This window comes from Mobula birostris, chromosome 14 (assembly GCF_030028105.1).
Source record: "Mobula birostris isolate sMobBir1 chromosome 14, sMobBir1.hap1, whole genome shotgun sequence".
In the NCBI taxonomy this organism is placed as follows: Eukaryota; Metazoa; Chordata; class Chondrichthyes; order Myliobatiformes; family Myliobatidae; genus Mobula; species Mobula birostris.
In genome coordinates, this window is record NC_092383.1 from 99,148,180 (window position 1) to 99,161,969 (window position 13,790).

General features: G+C 49.0%; 1 protein-coding gene across 1 annotated transcript in view; it reads right to left on the reverse strand.

Annotated features, from left to right (window-relative positions):
• The window catches only part of LOC140209586 (nectin-4-like), a 49,982-nt gene that overhangs the window by 35,153 nt on the left and 1,039 nt on the right, over window positions 1-13,790 (reverse strand). The gene's annotated exons all lie outside the window — the stretch shown is intronic.

The following is a 13,790-nucleotide window of genomic DNA, read 5'->3' on the forward strand; positions in this document are numbered from 1 at the left end:
ATCTGTGTTTATCAGCTGAAAGCTGCTCGTATGATCCAACGCACTGGGTAAGTAAGTTTTCACTACTGTGCATACATGGATTTGTGCTTGACTTTGGCTTTGATGTTTTGACATCCTCCCTGATCATTGGAAAAGAGTGTCTACGTGATCACTGCCCCTCATAATCTTCATAGCTTGAGAGATTGCTTATATGTCTTGGAATGCTGTGTTTTGTAACGCTGGTTAGGTCCACAGAAATCCAAGTGTGTTCTGACAGCATACTGCCCTGGTCACTGCACCATAGGAAGGATGTGGTTGCATTGGAAAGGGTCAGAGAAGAACCCCTTCATTATGCATGGACGAGGGAGGGGGTGCATTCGTAAACAGTCCATATGCCCCATTTCTATTATGCATGGATGAGTGAGTGCAAAACAGTCTTTATTCACATTTCCCTTAACAGGATGTAACATCATATGATTATGTGTTAATTTATTTGCTTTATCTCCACACACAACTTCAGTTAGAGTCCATCTCTCAAAGCTATGGGCAGTAGTTTGTGAGTTCTGTGAGGGCAAGTTTCTGTAACTGGAACAGCCATAACATGGGTAGGGGGATGGGGCGTCACCCGTACATCTCCATCAGGTCTCCCCATCAGCCTCTTCACTCCAGGGAAAACAAGCCAGCTTGCCTGATCAATCCCTTAACTAAAGTCTTCCAATCCAGCTCTTCCCCTGGGGAATCTCCCTCCACAGCCTTGCTCGAGTGTGGTAACCAGAAACGTACACAGTGATCTGGCAACCGAACCGCAACTGTGCACATTGATCCGTACGAGCAAACCAGATCTGCACACGGCGATCTGTACGACCGAACCGGATCTGCACACAGTGATCTGTACGAGCAAACCAGATCTGCACACGGCGATCCATACGACCGAACCGGATCTGCACACAGTGATCTGTACGAGCAAACTGGATCTGCACAAAGTGATCTCTACAAGCAAACCGGAGCTGTGCACGGTGATCCGTACGACTGAACTGGATCTGCACACAGTGATCTGTATGAGCAAACCGGATCTGCACACAGTGATCTGTATGACCAAACCGGATCTGCACACAGTGATCTGTACGAGCAAACCAGATCTGCACACAGTGATCTGTACAATCAAACCGGATCTGCACACGGTGATCCGTACGACCGAACTGGATCTGTGCACGGTAATCCATGGGACCAAACCGGAAATGTGTGTGGCGGTCTGAGCGCCTGAACCATGTTTCTCTAAAGCTGAGACTCTTACATTCCAAGCCACAGCCTGTGAAGACAAATTTGCCATATGCCTTCTTCATAACTTCTTGTCCCCATATCCAGGCTCTCTCTGTTCATCAACATTCCTTGTTGACTTCCCAAAGTACAGCATCTTGCACTGGTTGGGATGAAATTTCTCCCAGTCACAGAGTCATACAGCATGGAACCAGGACCTTGGGCTCAACTGGGCCATACTGAGCAAGACTTGCACCCATGCTGGTTCCATTTCCCCATGCTTGGCCCATATTTCTCCAGATCAGGGGTTCCCACTCTGGGGCCCACAGATCCCTTGGTTAATGGTAAGGCTTCATGGCATAAAAATGGTTAGGAACCCCTGCTCTAAATCATTCCTACTCATGTACATGTCCAAGTACCACTTAAATGTTGTAAATGTATCTGCCTCAAATGCTTCCTCAGGCAGCCCGTTCTATGTACCAACCAGTCTCTAGCTGAAAAAGTTGCCACTCAGGTTCCAATTAAATCTGTACACTCTCATCTTAAAACTGTGCCCTCTTGTTTCTTGATTTGCCAACCCTGGGAAAAAGGCTGCATGCATTCACCCTATCTATGCCCCTCATGATTTTATACACCTCTCTAAGGTCATCCCTCATTCTCCTGTGCTCCGGTGAATCAGTCCCTACCTGCTCAGCCTCTCCATAACTCAGTCCCCCGAAACCTTGCAAAGTTCTCATGAATCTCCTCTGTACTCTTTACCAGTCGGGGTGCATTTTTCCAACACCACGGTGAGCAACAATATTATAAATACTGCCTCACCAATATCTTGTAAAACTGCAACTTAGCATCCCAACTTCTGTACCGAGTGCACTGAATGAAGCAGGTCAGTGTGCCAAAAACCCTCTTCACTGTCCTCTCTACCTGTGATGCCACTGGGTCATTCCTCAAATCCCTACCGTTCACAGTTAAATCCCACCCTCGAACGTCTTTGCAAAATACAATGCTAAATGAAACCTTCACAGAAGACCGAGGCGGGGACCGAGGCTGCGAGGAAATTCCGCCCTCCTACACTCTCTCCTGCACTCCCCGAGTTCAGCCCAACTCGCTCGTTTCCCAAGCTAGTCCCATTTGCCTGCATTTGGCCGAGATCCCTCTAAGCATCCCTAACTATCTGCCTGTCCAAGCATCCTTTAAACATATTCACCGAACCCATCTCTGTCACTATCACATCCCAAACACCCACCAGATTCCATGTGAAGCATTTGCCGCTTTCAATTTTTCCTTCTGCACCTCACATCTATAGTTCCAGACTGACTCAGAAAATCGCAATCACAAAACTATTTATGGATTCAATTAGACAGCCTGGCTTAGATCCTATAAACTTCTGGAACATCTTCCATGCAGAACCTTATCAAATGTCAGCTTCACTCTGTCTAACTCATTCCCTGGGAGTGTGAGATGGGACAGTGTAGAGGGAGTTTCACTCTGTGTCCGAGCCATGCCCTGGGAGTGTGTGATGGGACAGGGTAGAGGGAGTTTCACTCTGTGTCTGACCCGTGCCCTGGGAGCGTGTGATGGGACAGTGTAGAGGGAACTTTACTCTGTGTCTGACCCGTGTCCTGGGAGTGTGTGATGGACAGTGTAGAGGGAGTTTCACTCTGTGTCTGACCCATTCCCTGGGAGTGTGTGATGGGACAGTGTAGAGGGAGTTTCACTCTGTGTCTGACCCTTGTCCTGGGAGTGTGTGATGGACAGTGTAGAGGGAGTTTCACTCTGTGTCTGACCCATTCCCTGGGAGTGTGAGACTGGAAATAAAGGTAAAGGGGTGTATGCCAAGCAGGAATCTTTTAAAAGTGAGATAGGGAGAGTTCAGAGCCAGCATGTTCCTGTGTAAAGGGCATGGCTGGCAGGATGGACGAGGATATTGAGGGTCTGTTCAGGAATAAGGAATGGCCTGGATGAGGTACGGACTTCTGTAATCAAGTAACTGTTTTCAGAGGTACAAGGGCTACAGGAGTACACAAGAGAGAAATCAGGAAGTTATAAAGAGGACATGAGATCGCTTTGCCATGTAAGGAGACTCTAAAAGATTCTACAAGAATTTTTTAAGAGCAAGAGTGTAACTTGAGAGTGTATAGGTCCCCATAAACATCAGCATAGCCATCTGTGTGTGGAGTACCAGAAGAGGAGCAAGGTGCTAAATGAAGGGTCTCAGCCTGACTTGTCAATGCTCCATAGATGCCGCTTGGCCTGATGAGTTCCTCCAGCACTTTGTGTGTGTTATTCTAGACTTCCAGCATCTGTCTGAATTGACTGTACAGAGGACATGACAACTAGGGAGTTCAGGGAAGAGGGTAGTAATGGCCGGCAACATACCCGCATCATAGAGGAGGTGCGGTCGTAAAGTGTACAGAGGCCTGAACAAGTATCTGCTAGGACACTGTGGGAAGCCAGGGAGGACAGTGCTGGGTCCAAGTAGAGATAGCTTTGATGCTTTCAGAAAGAATCCGTCAAGTGTGGGTTGGAATAGGCTGTTTTCTGGCAAGGGTGTACTTGGTAAGTGAGAGGCTTTCGAAAGTGCAATTTTCAGAGTACAAAGCTTGTGTGTGCCTGTCAGAATAAAAGGCAGGGATAATAAGTTTATGGAACCTTGGTTTTCAAGAGATATTGAGGCTCTGATTAAGTAAAAGAAGAAAGTGCAGGCAGGATTGAATGAGGTGCTTATGCAGTATAAGAAATGCAAGAAAGAAATCAGGAGGGCGAAAAGAAGGCAAGGGGTTGCCCTAGCAAACAAGATGAAGGAGAGTCCTTCAGGATTCTACAGATATATTAAGAACAAAAGGATTGCAAGGGACAAAACTGCTCCTTTGGCAGACCAGAGTGCTGATTATGCGAAAGAGATGGGGGAGACTTTTAAATTTTTTTTTCACGTCTGTATTTACTTGGAAATGGGCAAAGAATCTATAGAACTGAGGCAAAGCAGCAGTAGAACGTACTGTTTACAGATTACAGAGCTTGCTGTTTGCTATCTTGAGGCAAATTAGGGTGGATAAATCCCCAGGGTCCGACGATGTGTACCCTCGGTCCTTGGTGGAGGATAGTGTAGAAATTTCACAGGCCCTAGCAGAGATATTTACAAGATCCTTAGGTACTGGAGGATTGAAAGACAGCTAATGTTGTTCCACTGTTTAAGAGCTGCTCTAACAATAAACCAGGAAATTGTAGGCTGGTGAAACTGACAACAACCATGCGAAAGTTATTGGAAGGTATTCCAAGGGACTGGATACATGAGTATTTGGATAGACAGGGACTGATTAGGGATAGTCAGCATGGCTTCGTGCATGGTAGATTGTGTCTAACCAATCTTATAGAGCTTCCCAAGAAAGCTACCAGGAAAGTTGATGAAAGCAAAGCAGTAGATGTCGTCTACATGGACTCAGCAAGGCCTTTGACAAGGTTCTGCATGGGAGGTTGGTCAAGAAGGTTCAATTGCTTGGCATACAAGATGAGGTAGTAAATTGGATTAGAAATTGGTTTCATGGAAGAAGCCAGAGAGTGGTAAATGATTGCCTCTCTAACTGGAGGCCTGTGACTAGTGTTGTGCCACAGGGATTGGTGCTGGGCCCAGGATTGTTTGTCACCTACATCAGTGATCTGGATGGTAATGTAGCCAATTGGATCAGCAAATTTGCAGATGACACCAAGATTGGGGGTGTAAAGGACAGCGAGGAAGACTGTCAGAGATTGCAACAGAATCTGGATAGCTGGAAAAATGGGCTGAAAGATGGACGATGGAATCTAATGCAGACATACAGTATGTCAGGCGTTGCACTTTGGGAGGACCAAGCAGGTTTGGTCTTACACAGTGAGTAGTCGAGCACTGAAAAGCCTGGTAGAACAGAGGGATCTGGGAATATAGATCCATAACTCCTTGAAGGTGGCATCATGGATTGACAGGGTTGTAAAAAAACTTTTGCCACATTGGCCTTCATAGGTCAATATACCGAATACAGGAGTTGGAATCTTATGTTGAAATTGTATAAGAAGTTGGTGAGGCCTAATTTGGAATGTGCAGGTTTGGTCACAGGAAAGATGTAAATGAGGTTGAAAGAGCACAGAGAAAACTTACAAGGATATTGTCAGGATTTGTGGACCTGAGTTATAAGGAAAGATTGAATAAGTTGGGAAAGTATTCTTTAGAACGAGAGGAGATTTGATAGAGGTATACAAAATTATTGAGGAGTATTGTAGGACAAATGCAAGCAGGCTTTTGTCACTGAGGTTGGGTGAAACTAGAACTGGAGGTTATGGGTTAAAGGTGAAAGACGAAACACTTAAGAGGAGCATGAGGGGGATTTTCTTCACTCAGAGGGTTCCAAGAGTGTGGAACAAGCTACCAGCACAAGTGGTGGATGTTGGGTCGATTTCAATATTTAAGACAAATTTGGAAAAGTACCTGTATGGGAGGGGTATGGAGGGCTATGGTCCACATGCAAGTTGTTGGCATAGGCAGATTAATGGTTCAGCATGGACTAGATGGGCCAAAGGGCCTGTTTCTGTGCTGAGGTTTTCTATAATTCTATACTTTCATCAACTTAGCCATAGTGAGGTACTGGTGAGTGGTGAGTGTTGTGTCTTTGTAAAGAAGGTCTGCAAAGACAAGCAATTTGAATGAGAATGTAGGTAGGTGTCATGATTTGTGGGGCCACTGTGTGGTGAACAGTGAAGAGATTGTCAAAGGTTACAACAAGACTGAGATCAACTGTAAAAGGGGGCAAAGAAAGCCAGATGGGATTTAACTGAGACAAGTGTGAAGTGTTGTATTTTGGGAACATAAACCAGGGCAAGACTTGTGCAGTGAACGGTGGGATCTGGGCATGCACTGTAGAACAGAGAGGCCAAAGAGTACAAGTACATAGCACCCTGAAATTGGAAACACAAGTAGACAGGACGCTGAAGGGTGTTTGGCACACACGTCTTCATTAGTTAGGGCTCTGCGCCTGGAGTATTGTTGGCTATCCTCATGCAGCTATAGGAGGGATGTATGAAGACCTTACCAGGGATGGAGCATTAGAGTTATGAGGAGATATTGGATCGCCAAGAACTTTTCTTATTAAGCATGAGGGGTATGGACAAGGTGAGTGGGTACAAGTCACTTTTGCAGGATAAGGAACAGGTTTAAGGTGAGGAAGGAAAGATTAAAAATGGACCTGAGGGACAGTTTCTCCAGAGTGTCAGGTATATGCAACAAGCTGCCAGAGAAAGTGGAAGAGGCAAGTTCAATTACAATCTTTAAATCTTTACAATGGACAGGTTCATCAATAGGTATAGAGGGATATCGGCCAAACACAGGCAGGTGAGACAGGCTCAGGTAAGCACCTTGGCCAGCATGGATAGAGTTGGGCAGAAGGCCCTGTTTCTATGGTGTACTCATGACTGTATAGAGAGAGCTTCACTCTGTGTCTGACCCGTGCCCTGGGAGTGTGTGATGGGACAGTGTAGAGGCAGCTTCATTCTGTGCTGGCCCGTGTCCTGGGAGTGTGTGATGGGACAGTGTAGAGGGAGCTTCACTCTGTGTCTGACCCGTGTCCTGGGAGTGTGTGATGGGACAGTGTAGAGGGAGTTTCACTCTGTGTCTGACCCGTGCCTTGGGAGTGTGTGATGGGACAGTGTAGAGGGAGCTTCACTCTGTGTCTGACCCGTGTCCTGGGAGTGTGTGATGGGACAGTGTAAAGGGAGTTTCACTCAGTGTCTGACCCGTGCCCTGGGAGTGTGTGATCGGACAGTGTAGAGGGAGCTTCACTCTGTGTCTGACCCGTGTCCTGGGAGTGTGTGATGGGACAATGTAGAGGGAGCTTCACTCTGTGTCTGACCCTGGGAGTGTGTGATAGGACAATGTAGAGGGAGCTTCACTCTGTGTCTGACCCTGCGAGTGTGTGATGGGACAATGTAGAGGGAGCTTCACTCTGTGTCTGACCCTGCGAGTGTGTGATGGGACAGGATACAAGGAGATTTCTTTGTAAGATGTGATGTTGCTGTGTACTGATACATTTTCCCACACACACTGCAGAGTGTTTTTTATGGTCTGTTTTGAGAACTGTACTGTACTTGCTTTATCTCAGCTGTCTGTGTGTTCTAAACTAGAGGTGTGTTTGTGGGATTGTTAATTGGGGAACGGCTTCATGGTGGGTTCACCTGGAGCCCACCTCATCCTGATTAAAACAAAGGGACAAACACTCATCAAGAACCTGTGTGTAACCGAATTGCTGACACGCCTCATTCCACATTCACCACAGGCTTAGTGATGTCAGCTCTCACTGTGGGAGTCTGTCTGCCTCTCTCACACACACACCCTCTCTGCCCCCTCAATCTCTTACCCTCATCTCAATCCTCTCAGTTCCCCTCTCCCCCTCTTTCCCCACCATTCTCTTACCACCCCTTTCCCTCTCCCTCTCCGTACTCCCACGTCCCACTCTCCCACATCTTTTCTTTCTTGTCCTTCTCTCTGTCCCCCCATCACCCTGGTCCGAGACTCCTGGGTTCATTGAGACCCTCAGCCCATCGACCACTCATTTACGATTCAGACTATATTGATCCCAACATTCTCCTCACCACAGCAGAAAGTGCAAATTCCACACGGACACCACCGGAAGTCAGGAACAAACTCAGGCCTCGGCAGCAGCCTCACCCATTCCGACACCCTGGTGTTGTCCTCCACCTCTCAGCATGAAAAAACTTCCCAACTCATTCCCTGTCTGAATCAGGCAGCTCCCATATTCCCAGATTCCCCTGCCCTCTCCCATTTCCACCCCCCTCTGGAGGGAACGTCCTCTCTGCATACTCCTGGTCTGGACCACTCAGTATCTCGTTTCCCGAAGCACACCTTGGTCCAAGCCCCCCACCTTCCTCGACCTCTCCTGGTGAAACCACCCTCAGGAGGACCCGGTCACCCTTCTCGGCTCTGCCCCAACACTGGGGAACGTCCTCCTTATGAAAGGAGAGCAGCACTGCACCCGTGCTCCAGGGAGGTCCCATCTGGTACTGACCCCTCCACACTTCCCCACCCCTCTCCTCCCCTGTAGTAAGGACAACTTGCTGTCTCCACGTGCCAACATACTGTGTTTTGTGCATGGGACACCACAGCCTTCTACCCCCTGTCTCTGTTTACACAGCCTGTTGTCTCCCTGTCCTCACCACAGCAGGGGTCTCACCTTCCCACAGTCAACTCAGACAAAGTCCCGGCTTTGCATATCAACATTTCTTTCATGACTCTGCCCACGTCATGAATGTAAGTCTCACTAAACCTGCATCATACACACACACACACACACACACACACACACACACACACACACACACACACACACACAGACACACACACACGCACAGACACACACACATACACACAGACACACACAGACACTCACACACACAGACACACACACACACACACACACACACACACACACAGACACACACTCACACACAGACACACACACACACACTCACACAGACACACAGACACTCACACACACACACACACACACAGACACTCACACACATACATACACAGACACACACTCACACACACAGACACACACCCACACACATGCACTCTCACACACACAGATACACACACACAGACACTCACACACACACTCACACACACACAGACACACTCACACACACTCACACACTCACACACACACTCACACACACAGACACACACAGACACACACAGACACACACACTCACACACACACAGACACACACAGACAGACACACAGACACACACACAGATGCTGCCTGACCTGAGTTTCTGCAGCATTTTCCAGATTCCAGCATCTGCTGTCTCGTGTTTCCTCACTTTCACTCTCGTTTCTTCCATCTACCTACCTCCCTCCCTCTCCCTCCCTCTCTCCATCCACCTCTCTCCCTCCCCCACCCTCCACCTACCTCTCTCCCTCCCTCCCTCATTTCCTCCATCCATCTACCTCCCTCTTCCCCAGAGCACGGTTTGAGAACGAGGTTGGATAAAGCGGTCAAACAAGAATGTCGAGAAGTTTGTACAAAACATTTCAAACATATCTCCAAGGTCAGGGTGAAACCAAAACCAGTTCAGAAATGGCAAATAACAAGCGACATGTAAACAACAGCATGTACCTGTATTGATCTGTAATGTGGTGTGGAGAGAATGCCACACTGTAGGAAAGACAGTGAGGGTGGCCCTTGCTGTGGGAGGGATGGTGAGAGAGGGGCAGTGAGGGAGCACTGACTGTGACAGGGCAGTGGAGGGACAGATTGGGTGGTCGGTGATGGGGCTGGTGAGGTAGTAGCATGTCTACAGCAGCCCCCCTGCCCCGTTGTAATCGGGGTTCCTGTGTTGAGCTGCAATTCGCTGACACCTGTGGGAAACTTGTGGGTTGGAGCTAGCTGGCAAGTCCTGGGCTGGCTGCCAAACTCGGCAAGTCCCGTCCCGTCCCGTCAAGTCCCGTCCTATCCTGCGCACTCGCATTTCCAAAGAACGGCACCCATCCCACATCTGCCCGGGTGAGAGGGCACTGACACCCTCGGGACGCAGGAGAGACTCCCCATTCTCTCATCAAATGCTGGGGTGGGGGAGTGCAGAGATTGACCCGCAGTTTAGTCACAGAGTCCCTCAAAGCAGAGGTGTCAGGGGAACAGGACTGTGTCCATGGAGAGCAGACCCCCAGACCACCAGGGGGAGGTGACAGGGAGGTGGGGGTTGATCATACAGCTGTACAGCATGGAAAAGGTCCCATCGGCCCATCCATACCCATGCTAACCAAGTTATGCTAACTCTATTCCCCAGCACTTGGCCCATATCCCTCCAAACTCTTGTCATCCATTTGCCTGTCCGCAGATTTCTCAAGGTATCTAACGTACTGAGCCTGCTTTAAACACTTCCTCTGACAGCTGGTTCTATTTATCCACCACCTGCTGTGTGACAAAAGTTGCCCCTCAGTTTCTTATTAAACCTTTCACCTCTGACCTTAAAATTTTGCCTCCTGGTTTTCGATTTCCTAATGGAGGAAAAATTACACTCACCTAATCTCTGCCCCACATGATTTTACGTACCTCTGTGAGATCACCCTTCAGTCTCCTACAAAGAATATAGGGCAGCCTGTGACTCAGTCCCTCAAGTCTCAGCAACATCAACATCCTCAGCCCCATCCCCCATTACGCCCATTCATTCCACTTTAATCACATCCTTCCTGTAACACCATTCTCCACAATGGTGCGATCGCAGGTTGGGGAACTGGGAGACCGGTGAGTGGACAGGGTGGTGGGAAGGATAAGATCATAAGATATTGGCAAAATTTGGCTTTCCAGACCATCATCTGCTCCAACATTCCATCATGGCTGATTTATTATCCCCATCAATCCCATTCTCCTTCTTTCCCCGTGCAACCTGTGATGCCCTGACTAACCTTTGTGGTCTTACTAGGTTCTTGGTCAGTTGAGAGGGATAATGAATTAGCAATGATGGAATAGTGAAACTGACAACAAGCCAAATTCTGCTCCTATGTCTTATGGTCTGATCAAGAACCTATCAACCTCCACTTTAAATATACTCAATGACTTGCCTTCCACAGTTACATGTAGCAATGAATTCCACAGATTCACCATTCCTCCTCATCTCCGTTCGAAATGGACGTCCCTCTATCCAGAGGCTGTGCCCTCGGGTCCTACAGCCCCCCACTATAGAAAACATTCTCTCCACTCCCACTCCATTTAGGCCTTTCAATATTTAATGTTCCAATCAGATTGTCCATCATTCTTCTGAACTCCAGCAAGTTCAGACAAAAAGCCATTAAAAATTCCCCATACATTAATCCTTTCATTCCCGGGATAATTCTCGTAAATCTCCTCTGGACCCTCTCCAATGCCAGCACAATCCTTCTTATATAAGGTGCCCAAAACTGCTCACAATACTCCAAGTGCAGTCAGATCAATGCCTCAGCTTGACATCCTTGTTTTTATACTCTAATCCCTCGAAATGAATGCTGACATTGCATTTGCCTTCCTCCCCACTGACTCAACCTGCATTATTTTGTGTTTACAACTTTCAGAGAGATTGCGGGGGGGAGGGAGAAAGAAAGGTGGACGGGGGATAAGAGGGAAATAAGGAAGGAAGGGAAGGTGTGGAAGGTGAGTGAACGGTTGTGGGCGAGAGTGGAAGGGGAGATGGATGGTGGGTTGTGGGCAGGAATGGAAGGGGAGGTGCGTGAGTGAGGACAGGAATGGAAAGGGAGATGAGTGAACGTTTGTGGGCAGGAATGGAAGGGGAGGTGAGTGAGTGGGGACAGGAATGGAAAGGGAGGTGAGTGAACGTTTGTGGACAGGAATGGAAAGGGAGGTGAGTGAACATTTGTGGGCTGGAATGGAAGAGGAGGTGAATGAGTGGGGACAGGAATGGAAGGGGAGGTGGGTGCATGGTTGTGGACAGGGATGGAAGGGGAGGTGCGTGAGTGGGGACAGGAGTGGAAGGGGAGGTGAGTGAACATTTGTGGGCTGGAATGGAAGGGGAGGTGCGTGAGTGGGGACAGGAATGGAAAGGGAGGTGAGTGAACGTTTGTGGACAGGAGTGGAAGGGGAGGTGCGTGAGTGAGGACAGGAATGGAAAGGGAGGTGAGTGAACGTTTGTGGGCAGGAATGGAAGGGGAGGTGAGTGAGTGGGGACAGGAATGGAAAGGGAGGTGCGTGAGTGGGGACAGGAGTGGAAGGGGAGGTGGGTGAGTGGGGACAGGAATGGAAGGGGAGGTGCATGAGTAGGTTGGGAGCAGGAGTGGAAGAGCAGGGTGAGTGAACGTTTGTGGACAGGAGTGGAAGGGGAGGAGAGTGGTTGTGGACAGGACTGGAAGGGGAGGTGAGTGAACAGTTGGGGGCAGGAATGGAAGGGGAGGTGGGTGAGTGGTTGGGACAGGAATGGAAGGGGAGGTGGGTGAATGTTTGTGGGCAGGAATGGAAGGGGAGGTGGGTGAGTGGGGACAGGAATGGAAGGGGAGGTGCATGAGTAGGTTGGGAGCAGGAGTGGAAGGGCAGGGGTAAGTGAACGTTTGTGGACAGGAATGGAAGGGGAGGTGAGTGAACGTTTGTGGGCAGGAATGGAAGGGGAGGTGAGTGAACGTTTGTGGGCAGGAATGGAAGGGGAGGTGGGTGAGTGGTTGGGGCAGGAATGGAAGGGAGGTGGGTGAGTGGTTGGGGGCAGGAATGGAAGGGGAGGTGGGTTAGTAGGTTGTGGACAGGAATGGAAGGGAGGTGGGTGAGTGGTTGGGGGCAGGAATGGAAGGGAAGGCTTCGGTGATGAAGGTGAGAGAGGAGGTGTAGCCTATTATTTCATTGCAACCTGCCTTCTGCATGAGATATACAGTAATCATCATATTAATTTCCACTAAGCACAACCACCAATACCAAAACACATACAGGGAGCGTAGGAACAACAAAAGCTCCTCACAGAATTAAAACAGAGTAGGACTCACTGAGATACTGTGCTCCACCCCATAACACCTGTGAATAAACAGCTGTCTCATAGTGTTTGCAACTTTGGAAGAGAAATGTTTGATGGGATAGTCTCGTAGGAACTTCACTCAGTATCTGATTCATGTCCTGGGAGTGTGTGATGGGACTGTGCAGAGGGAACATCACTCTGTGTCTGACCCGTGTCCTGGGAGTGTGTGATGGGACGGTGTAGAGGGAGTGTGTGATGGGACAGTGTAGAGGGAGCTTCACTCTGTGTCTGACCCGTGTACTGACAGTGTGTGACGGGACAGTGTAGAGGGAGTTTCACTCTGTGTCTGACCCGTGTGCTGGGAGTGTGTGATGGGACCGTGCAGAGGGAGTTTCACTCTGTGTCTGGCCCATGTCCTGGGAGTGTGTGATGGGACCGTGCAGAGGGAGTTTCACTCTGTGTCTGACCCGCGTGCTGGGAGTGTGTGATGGGACCGTGCAGAGGGAGTTTCACTCTGTGTCTGACCCGTGTCCTGGGAGTGTGTGATGGGACCGTGCAGAGGGAGTTTCACTCTGTGTCTGACCCGTGTGCTGGGAGTGTGTGATGGGACAGTGCAGAGGGAGTTTCACTCTGTGTCTGACCCGTGTCCTGGGAGTGTGTGATGGGACAGTGCAGAGGGAGTTTCACTCTGTGTCTGACCCGTGTGCTGGGAGTGTGTGATGGGACAGTGCAGAGGGAGTGTGTGATGGGACAGTGTAGAGGGAGTGTGTGATGGGACAGTGCAGAGGGAGTGTGTGATGGGACAGTGCAGAGGGAGTGTGTGATGGGACGGTGCAGAGGGAACATCACTCTGTGTCTGACCCGTTTGTGCACTTCTCTTTCTTACTCAGCACCTTTGCCTTCAAATGGAACAGGTGGACGGTGAGCTATCTCAACCTCACCGCCATGCATGATCCAACATGCACAGGGACGTCACGGGACCTGACTAATCAGAATTATGTTGTTTTTCTGTCCATTTGCCTGTCTGTTTCCTTCTTCCGGTCTCTCCATTTCTTCTCCCACTCAATAATCTGGATAGGCT